Here is an 11315-nt window from a genome sequence, read left to right on the forward strand (position 1 = left end):
AGACATCAAGCCCAGACCTTATTGCTGATGCTAGGAAGTGCTTGTTGACAGGAGCCTAATGGCTCCTATGGCTGTCCCCTGAGTGGCACTTCCAGAGCCTAATCAATACAGATGTGGATGCTCCCAGTCAACCATCAGACTGAGCACTGAGCTAGGGGAAGGACTGAAGGAGCTGATGGGGTTTGCAACCCCATAGGAAGAACAATAGTATCAACTAAACAGACCCCTTAGAACTCCCAGGGACTAAACCACCAATCAAAGATTATACATGATGAGATTAATGTCCATGGCTTCACTGCAGATATATCAGAGGACTGCCTTAACTGGCATCAGTTTTCTATGCAATTTCTTTTCGTTTTTATAATTTAATTTATTTGTTTACATTTCAAATGTTGTCCCCCTTCCCAGTTTCACCTCTGCAAGCTGTCTATCCCATTTCCCTCCCCTGCTTCTATGAGTATACTGTCTAGTTTTGTGTCAACTTGACACAGGCTTGAATTATCACAGAGAATGAGAAGCATCAGTTGGGGAAGTGCCTCCATGAGATCCAGCTGTGGGGCATTTTCTCAATTAGTGATCAAGGGAGGAGGGACCATTGTGGGTGATGCCATCCCTGGGCTGGTAGTCTTGGTTCCATAAGAGAGCAGGCTGAGCAAGCCAGTTAAGAACATCCCTCCATGGCCTCTGCATCAGCTCCTGCTCCCTGACCTGCTTGAGTTCCAGTCCTGACTTCTTCAGTGATGAATGGCAACGTGGAAGTGTAAGCTGAATAAACCCTTTCCTCCCCAACTGCTTCTTGGTCATGATGTTTGTGCAGGAATAGAAACCCTGACTAAGACAATGAGGGTGCTTCTCCATCTACCTACCCATTCCCACCTCACCTCCCTAGCATACCCCTATGCTGGAGACCAAGGGCATCTGTTTCCACTCTTTTCCAAGACTTCAACAAGCATTGCAAACCATTCAGAAGCAATAGTATTGTCTCTTCACCCAAATCTCTGCCCTGGGTGTAGCGAATTTATGGAGAAACATCTGATATCAGCTCTTCCCCAAGAGAAAAATGAACTTTTGTCCATGTCAGCAACTGTAGACTGTATGCTCTAGGGATTCTAAATGTTAGGAAATGAAGTAGAAGAAAGAATTTTAAGGCCTTTGTCAAACAAAGTACTCTGATTGTCATATCCTTTAAGTGTCCAAAGCCAAAATCCTCACAAGTCTCATTTCTTCATAGATTACTTGATAACTGATAAACCAGAGCTAAAAGGAAAGAGGCTCTTCTGTATAGTGGAAAGCCCTGAAACACTGTATGGGCAGATGTGGTTCTCAGATAACTTGCTGAGATTAAAAGCACATTCCATAATCGTCCCATTGAAATCACTGATGACAAATTACAGACCCACTCACATGTCAAAGTCCACCTGCAGTGAAGACATGTTAACAACCAAATTGATTTGGGTTAGTTTTCATGGATCAGTAAATACAAATAAGAATGTTCTCTCAGACAACTAAACCTAACAGGAAATACAGACAGACCTAAAGGCAAATATGTGACATGAAATGCTAATTTTTAAGGTTATATGACTATTTTATTTTTAGCCATTTCTTTCTTTTCTTTTTTTTTGTTTTTGTTTTTCGAGACAGGGTTTCTCTGTGTAGCCCTGGCTGTCCTGGAACTCACTTTGTAGACCAGGCTGGCCTCGAACTCAGAAATCCGCCTGCCTCTGCCTCCCGAGTGCTGGGATTAAAGGTGTGCGCCACCACGCCCGGCTTCTTTCTTTTCTTGATATTGTTATAAATAAAACAAGCCAACAGGTTAAAATATAGTCCCTCAATTTAAAAAGCATATAAATACCAATTTAGACATGCTTTTTCTAGAGTCTTTTGAGACACTTAAGGAATTGCATGATCATGACAGATGGTTGTCATTATTCCGTCAACCAAATACTGTGAACCAGTTTGGAGAGGCGCATTTTCCTCTCTCCTCATTATTTTTCTGTTTTAAATGGCTATAGCTTGTTTTGCTGGCATTCTAACACAGAAAGCAAATTGCTGTTTTGGATTGTCTAAACACAATGTCATATATACTGTTAGAAAAAAACTTTTTCTGTCTTCCTTAGCCTGGACTTTGAAGGTTGTAAAACATGAAGACAATAGATAAAACCCATATATCAGTGAAGATATGACCCTGTATTTTATTGCATAGGACACATACTAAGTTCATACTCTGTCAGCTATGCCTCCACATGGGAAGTGCCTACAGAAATTCTGCAAATGCATTCTGCTGTGGCTTCACTCTGGGTGTTGAGGCTGAAGGCCCAGGAGCCAAGGGAAAGTCCATCTTTGCATGCAGCTTTCTTGGCAACAGAAGAAAGTACTGTATTGTTCTGCACACAAACCATCCCCATTACAGCTCAAGATGTTCTTTTCCTTCTAATCCTCATTTGTACCCCTTAGCCATTTGTTTAGAATTAAATTAACTGCAATTTGGAAGCTGTGGATGAAAGGTACAGCATTGAGTGGATGTCATGTGTTTCCTGAATAGTGCCGTCCGGCCTCTTTCATGGCCATTCACTGCACTTGAAAGGGTATAGTGTGTGAATTGTTGAACTGTCACTCCACAGAGAAGTCTGGCAGACAGCGTTACCATGGAAACAACAGGAAAAAGACAATTAGCAAAATGGCTCTGATTTTTTTCTACTTCCTTTTCTACTCTGGATTTAGGGAGGACACCCCACCCCCAACACCCTGCCTTTAAAACACACACTCATGCATACAGAGAGGCACACTGGGAAAAAAAAAACCCAGTATTTAAACTTTTACTTATTAAGTTGAATTATTTTCCTATGGGCATCATTAGTGAATTAAAACAAAATCATACTTGTAATATAAAATATTTATAAATAGTTCCCTTGGATTATTAGTCTCCCTCCCCCCCAGATTTTGGGAGAATTCTTTGGCAGTATCCTTAGGTAAAAACTGTTAATGAGGACACTCTGTGATCTTAACTCTGGCACATTCAGTGGGCTTTTAATTACTCTGTCTTGTCAACACTCCCATGACAGAAACACAATGTGGACCCAAGAGCTTAAACCAAAGAGTTTCTCTGTAGATTTCTCAGCCTTGGTCTGAGTTGAAAGCTGACTAAAAGCTGGGCATGAGTGGCTGTCTATGGTTTGAGAGTTACCAGGAGGGGCATGGACAAGTTTGATGGTGTCACTCATGCTCTGATGCAGCTCAGTCCAAGCCTTGTCACACTGATTAAAAAAACAAAACTATTAGTAAAGGAAATGACTACACACTTTAAGTGCTATAATTAAAGCAAAATATGAGAACCTCTGTGTCAAAAACCCCATTGAAGTAAAATACACCAGACCAAAAAAGAAAAAAAAAATAATAAACTTGAGAGTGAAATATAAAGTTTTCTCCATGTTCTACTTACAAACATTCTCCTCTTCAGCTCTGTGGAAGAGCACAGTTCTGCAGGAAGCCATGTCCAGCAGTGACTTTGAGCTTGCATTTGACTTTGGTACAGCTTTGTAAATCTCTTCCAGGATGAAACGATGCAAGTTTATTATTTCATAAATCATTTCTTCTCATTTCTGAAAGCCTAGGCAAGCCTCCAGAAGTCAGTCTGAAAATTTCTCCAGGAAATAGTGTGTTCACACGTGTGGTATTCAGAGTAGCTTACTGTCTGTTTTGTTTTGAATTTTTAGGCAGGACCTCACTCATGAACTCCAAGTAATACTCCTGTCTTGGCTTCTTAAGTGCTGAGATTACAGTTGTATGTCACCATGTCTCTGGCTATCATAGAGAATTCTGCTTCCTTCTTAAGTTGTTCTCAATTTGGGAAATATTAAGTATAATATACATTCTTTACCAAAAATTTTCAGGTAAATTTTGCAGGCAAGAAATATATTTTTTTATGCTTTAGATTCTGTGAGAATTAAACCATCATTTAATTCATGACAAAACAAACAAACAAACAAACAAACTCATATCATACTGCAGCCAGGCTGAACGTATCATTGTCATTGTGAAGTGACACTAAGTACTATAATGCTGCAAGGTGTCCTTGACTTGAACACTTCTATTTTACTTTAAAACAAGGTGTGTTGTATCCCAGGCTGCTTTCAAATTTTCTGTGCAATTAAGATTGATCTTCAACTCTGATACTCCTGCTTTCCTCTTTCTCCCAAGTGCTAGAACTATAGGCATATTCCATATACCTAGTGTATAAAGTGCTAGAACTATAGGCATATTCCATATACCTAGTGTATGAAGTGCTAGAACTATAGGCATATTCCATATACCTAGTGTATGAAGTGCTAGAACTATAGGCATATTCCATATACCTAGTGTATCAAGTGCTGGGGATGAACTATAGGCATATTCCATATACCTAGTGTATGAAGTGCTGGGGATGAACTATAGGCATATTCCATATACCTAGTGTATCAAGTGCTGGGGATGAACTATAGGCATATTCCATATACCTAGTGTATGAAGTGCTGGGGATGAACTATAGGCATATTCCATATACCTAGTGTATCAAGTGCTGGGGATGAACTATAGGCATATTCCATATACCTAGTGTATCAAGTGCTGGTGATGAACTATAGGCATATTCCATATACCTAGTGTATGAAGTGCTGGGGATGAACTATAGGCATATTCCATATACCTAGTGTATGAAGTGCTGGGGATGAACTATAGGCATATTCCATATACCTAGTGTATGAAGTGCTGGGGATGAAACCCAGTTCCTTGGGTATGCAAGGCAAACATTCTACCAGTTAAGCCCAAATCTAAGACCTATTTTAATAGTTTTGTATTTAATTATTTTATTTTATGTGTATGGATATTTTGAATATGTATGTGTGTATATGCCTGAAGCCTGGGGAAGTCAGAAGAGGGCCTTGGATCCCTAAGAACTGGAGTTATGGATGGTTTTGAGTCACTAAATGGGTGCTGGGAATCAAACATGGGTCTTCTAGAAGAGCAACAAGGGCTCCTAAATTTTGAGGTATCTCTACAACCCCTATTTCAAAGTGCACTCTACACATGTACAGTGAAGTTAAAAGTATTAACTTACTGTACACTGTCTCTGAGATGGCTGAAAACAACATACAAAATTTTTATGAGCAATGTGGGAAAATAGTTTTCATTCATTAAATAGCTGAATAATATCAGAGAGTGAAAAATTTGGCTTTTAAAGAAATTGTGATGATATGTGTTTCATTTTTGAAAAAAATTAAACATTTCAAACATTTGAAAAACTAGATTTCTCAGTTTGGCAATCTAGTGTCACATGCCTGTTAGCCCAACACTCTGGAGGTGGAGGTAAGAAGATAAGTTCAAGACCAACCTGGGCTTCACAAGGAGACTTTTTCTTTCAAAAACTCTCAGGCTGAGGATGAACATGAGTAGAAAAAGATTTTCTTAGCATCCACAAGGTCTCAAGTTGATCCCTACCACCACAAAGCAAACCAATAAAAAACTATAGAACCTCAATTCTGTGCCAAATGACTGAGAGCAAACTTTGGAAAGCTTAGCTTTGGATTTATGAGGTTTACTGTGATATCAGCTTCATTGACCTAATTAAGATCATCTAAAAGAATATACACTTAATGAGGGACACTCAGCCCCACTGTTCAGTCCAACCCCAGGGTCAAACATCAAGCATGAATCTTAAAATGTTCACACTTAGTAAATCAACCTCCACTGACATGAGCAAAATAGTCTAGCCTGTCATAATCCTTTAATCTGCTTAATTTCTTGTTCTAAAAATTGACTCTCAGTAACTTTCCTATAAGATGATATAGGTTATAATTTTACATATATTTAAAATTATAACATTATCCTGTGTACATTTTATCTAACCCCATTGTATTTTAGATTTTATTTGTAGTCAGTATAGTTACTCATGGACAGAAAAAAAAAATAACTAAAATGAAATGTCAATCTCATTTCCCCTTGTACATTCCTCATTTTCTATTTTAAAGATAATCATATCACACTACATATTATTGTATGGTTTCAATTTTTATTAGGTGTATTTATTATGTGGTTTTGAGTTCACATGGTGTTTTTATAGAAACATACAAGGTATTTGAATTTCTGTTCCATTGACTGATCCTTCCCTTTATTTCTCCTCTCCCCTCTGGAAGGTACTTATTTTATCAGGATTTTTTACTTCTACTTCCATGTCATCTAACTGTATAGGATCCAAGATTTACAAGTCAGAGGAAATATGATATTTGACTTTGCCACAAAATTAATTCATTTAACAGGGTAATCTCTGATTGCATCCATTTTTCTGCAAAGAGTACAATTGGTCTTCTTTGTGGCTAAATAAAATTCAATTGTGCATACACACACACACACACACACACACACACACACACACACACAATCACTTTATCCATTCTTCTGTTGCCAGGCTAATTCTGTAACTTACTAGCACTGATTAGTGCTACAGTAATTATAGTGTGCAAGTTTTTATGTTGTGTGTTGACTTTGAAAGGCCCATAACGTGAGAACTCCCCCATGTTCTGACTCAGGAGAGGTGACACCTCAAATCACTCACAAGAAACGGTCTTGATGCAAACTGCAAGAGAACTTTTATTTCAAGAGCACTCTCAGGCCCACAGTCATACACCACGCAGGGGTAGAGGACCATGGTACCCCAAGTAGCTGGGTAAGGGGGTGTTTAAAGGAAGAAACCACAGCTCAAGGGGGTGGGGAGGGCGTTGTTGGAAAATACCAAAAATACCAGTTAAGAGTCTCGAGGAAGTGCAAAGTCACAAGAGTCACAAGGAGTACCTGGTAATTGTACGGGTTATTTCTCAAGACAGTTTCTATGAGCCCCTAACAATAGCACATTTACATAGTGGGTTCCATGAATGGTCAGGGTGGTCCTTTTTGAACAAATACTCCCTGAACCCAGGAAGCGGGTGGGTGGAGGAATGTCGCTGTTTTATGATTAGCATGCCTTTTGGAGCATTGAGTCATGTTCTCAAGCTTGGGCCTAAAGGCCTAGGTTTTTTTTTGTTGTTTGTTTGTTTGTTTTTATGTTACACACTTTCAACTTAAGAATTCTTTAGGTAAATTCTCAGGAGTAGCATGACTGAGTCACAGAGTTTTAGTTTATTGAAGAAATTACAATAATGCTTTTATTTAAATACACATATCTTCTGTTTTGATACTTCAGGGTATCATTCCACTAAGAGTTCACAGAAGTTTTTCCACCATAGACCATGCCATAGCTTTATAACAATGTGTGTACTCAAAAGAGAAAAATAACCTTGTGAGGGCCAAAAGAATTTGCTAGAAAAGTCATAGGATACAACAAACAGTTGCACAAATAGAAGTCACACCTTTAAAACAGATCAAAGAATTTAAAGTCCCTCTTGTACTAGATCTGTATTGCTGTGATAAAACACCGAGCAAAATGGACATTGGAGGGGATATGATTATGTAGTTTAAGATTTCCAGGAATAGCCGGGCGTGGTGGCACACACCTTTAATCCCAGCACTCGGGAGGCAGAGGCAGGCGGATTTCTGAGTTCGAGGCCAGCCTGGTCTACAAAGTGAGTTCCAGGACAGCCAGGGCTATAAAGAGAAACCCTGTCAAAAACAAACAAACAAACAAAAAAAAGATTTCCAGGAATAATCTACTACTGAGGTCAGTTATAACAAGAACTCAAGAGAAACCTGGAGGCAGGAACTAAAGCAGAGATCATGGAGGAGTGCTGCTTCATGGCTTGCTCCCCTTAGTTTGTTTACCTTGTTTATTTATACAAGTCAGGACCACCTACCTAGAACTAGTACTGCTATCAATCATTAATCAAGAATTTGTACCAACTGATGATTTCTCTCTGCAGCTGATCCTCATTTGCATCAAGTTGCCAAAACCAACTGGCACATTCCCTTTTGTTAAGTGTTTTTAAAATATAAGAATCTCAGTGGACCCCTTCTTACCCAATACAGATTCAGTGGCAGTGGCTTGTTTAATACATTCTTAGAGACAGCAAATATCTTTCTACAGTGTTGTGTATGTAGCTGGGATCATCTCCTCCAATTCCATTCATAATTTCCACTTCTATGATTTCTGACATGTGTACAACCTGACATTGCTTTCAGCTGATAGGGAGAAAACTTGAGTCAGGACTGTGTGCATGTTTTATTAGCTTTGAATACCCTTGCCACCTTCTCTGGCAATAATCGTGAGCTCTCTGGTTATAAAATGCCATCCTTAACTGCCAGCTCCACCTTTAACTCTCTAACTACATGCCTGTAGTCTTCTCTAGTCCCTGCTGCTGTTGATCTCAGTTCACTTCGTTCCCTATTTTCTGACCTTGCCCTGGTTTCCTGGGCTTCAGAGTTCCCATCAACAAATAATCCTAATATTGTTCTTCTGTTGAAACCTAACAGTGGTTTCCTGAACCTAATAAGATAGAATTCAAATTACTTTACAAGTGTATAAGACCAAACACGATATAACTCCTAGGGACTTCTGCTGCAAGCTGACTCAGAGAATAAGAATATGAAAACGTCAAAGAGTATGTGATTTAGCTTTATATAACTAAGTTGATGGTGTTTTCCTATACATATATTGTGCCTTAATGGAGAAGTACTGCATTATCTTGGTGGCTTTCTGCTGTGTTTATCTTATGTTTATGTGAACCCAAGAAGAGAATGCATAGAATATATGGACAGGTACAGAGGGTCAGGTTCTATTGGTTTGCATTTTTATATACAGACAAAAATGGTTGGTAATGTTACAAAAATTGGTGTTTTAAATTAAATAGTTAGGAAGGGTTAGAGGTAGCACAGCTAATGGATTCTAATATGTAAACGAAGTAAGTATATATGACAACCAGTGTTTGTTAACAATACTTTCCTTGACCTTTTCTGTCTAATTAGTGGATGGTCATTAACTTTCTATTCTGTAGAATTTATTTGCACTTTTTTCTACTTTTATGTATACCCATCATTTTCTTTAAAAAAATAAAAATGAAAAGTAGAAATAGGCACAAAAGAACACAGAGAAGGAAGTCAAACATTTGACGTTTTGATGTTAATTGCTGTCAGTCAAGTACTTGGGGATCAACTTAGGAGATGATCTAGGTGTCTGTTGCTCATCTGGGGCAAACTCAAAACCACCAAGTTTTCCTGATCGTTTTGCACACGGCACCAATTCCTCAGGTTGTTTTATAGTTTGTATTTTAACTCATTTTGGAAATATAGAATGAAACATTTTTAAACATTTATCCATGTTACTACTTCTCAGAGAAGAATTGTTCAGCTATGCTTGACTCAATGGCTTGTACTATTTTAATAATGTCATCAGAGGCCAGGATACATTATTTGTAAATACACTTTGCCAAACTTTCCAAATAATAGTTTTCTGTTTAAAGAAATGTTAGGACGATGGGTCCTCATTCCATATTTTCACTTTTGTTGGCTTTTGACCAGCATTACTGTTTGCTACTAACTTCTTCCATCTTTCTCAGGCTATTTCAAATGTCCTCTTTCTGTTCTCAGACACCACTGCAGTACACATTATATTTCATTTCTCTGTTTTTTGAAGCTCTTATTTACTAGTAAATCCTTATTGATTAATGACTTTGAGGCTGTTGGGAAAGCTTGTCAGGAATTTTGAGAAAGACCCTCTGTTCTCTGAATTGGCCATTTTCTCTTGTTTAAATTCAGATCTGAGCTTAAGGTGAGAGGAGATCTCATGTCACTCAGTACTTCACATTAAGGCACATTCTCAGCAGCATGCCTTCCCTTCACCCCTTAGCTGACATAGTGTTTACCAGGCTTCCTGTTGGTGGGTGGACTCATTAGCACTGTGCATAGCTGACATCTATGGAGTAGTCTCTGAGGACCACATGACCACATAAATTATTTGGAATTCTTCTGTATGGGATATGGTACCTTCTCTAAATTATTATTCAGAAATTTTTATTTGTTTGTTTTTTTGTTTTTGTTTTTCGAGACAGGGTTTCTCTGTGTAGCCCTGGTTGTCCTGGAACTCGCTCTGTAGACCTGGCTGACATCGAACTCAGAAATTCGCCTGCTTCTGCCTCCCAAGTGCTGGAATTAAAGGCGTGTGCCACCACACCCAGCGTGGTGGCACATGCCTTTAATCCCAGCTACAAAGTTTTACATCAGTGTTTGCTGCAGTAAATCTCTACCCAAATATGCCCTGGCAATGAAAATACAACTCAGTTAATATGAATACATGCTGTGCTCTTTCCGTTCCCAGCGCAGCCATGGCTCGTGGTCCCAAGAAACACCTGAAGTACGTAGCTGCTCCAAAACATTGGATGCTGGATAAATTTACTGGCGTGTTTGCTCCTCGTCCATCCACTGGTCCTCACAAGCCTGAGGGAATGGCTGCCTTTCATCATTTTCCTAAGGAACAGAGTTAAGTATGCCCTGACTGGAGATAAAGTAAAAAAGATTTGCATGCAGCGATTCATTAAGATTGATGGGAAAGTCAGGACTGATATAACCTACCCTGCTGGGTTTATGGATGTCATCAGCATTGACAAGACTGGAGAGAACTTCCGTCTGATTTATGACACCAAGGGTCGCTTTGCTGTTCATTGTATTACACCCGAGGAGGCCAAGTACAAGTTGTGCAAAGTGAGAAAGATCTTTGTGGGCACAAAAGGAATCCTGCATCTGGTGACCCATGATGCTAGTACTATTCCATACCCTCTTCCCTCATCAAGGTGAATGACACCATTCAGATTGATTTGGAGACAGGCAAAATAACTGACTTCATCAAGTTCGACACTGGGAACCTGTGTATGGTGACTGGAGGTGCTAACTTGGGAAGAATTGGTGAAATCACCAACAGAGAGAGACATCCGGGCTCTTTTGATGTGGTTCATGTGAAAGTTGCCAATGGCAACAGCTTTGCCACTCGGCTGTCCAACATTTTTGTTATTGGCAAGGGTAACAAACCATGGATCTCTCTTCCCCGAGGAAAAGGAATCTGCCTCACCATTGCTGAAGAGAGAGACAAGAGGCTAGCGGCCAAACAGAGCAGTGGGTGAAATGGTCTCTAGGAGACATGCTGGAAAAGTGTACAAGCCTTTCTAGGCAACATACATGCTAGATTAAACAGCATGGTGAAACTACAAAAAAAAAAAAAAAAAAAAAAAAAAAAAAAGAAAAAAAGAAAAAAAAAAAAGAAAAGAATACATGCTGTGTGTCTAGATTGGGCAGATCTACCGCTATACTACCATCTTCCACATGTATGAGACCCCTTAGAACTTGCAGTTTCTCCAGGCTATGTG

The 11315-nt window shown here is 39.1% G+C and overlaps 1 pseudogene; it reads left to right on the plus strand.

Moving 5' to 3' along the window:
* The first annotated feature begins 10278 nt into the window (after positions 1 to 10278).
* Positions 10279 to 11097, plus strand: LOC110284963 (small ribosomal subunit protein eS4, X isoform-like; annotated as a pseudogene).
* Positions 11098 to 11315: the final 218 nt, after the last annotated feature.

The sequence above is a fragment of the Mus caroli genome, unplaced genomic scaffold, assembly GCF_978045245.1.
Source record: "Mus caroli unplaced genomic scaffold, Mus_caroli_1 scaffold_19, whole genome shotgun sequence".
NCBI lineage: Eukaryota > Metazoa > Chordata > Mammalia > Rodentia > Muridae > Mus > Mus caroli.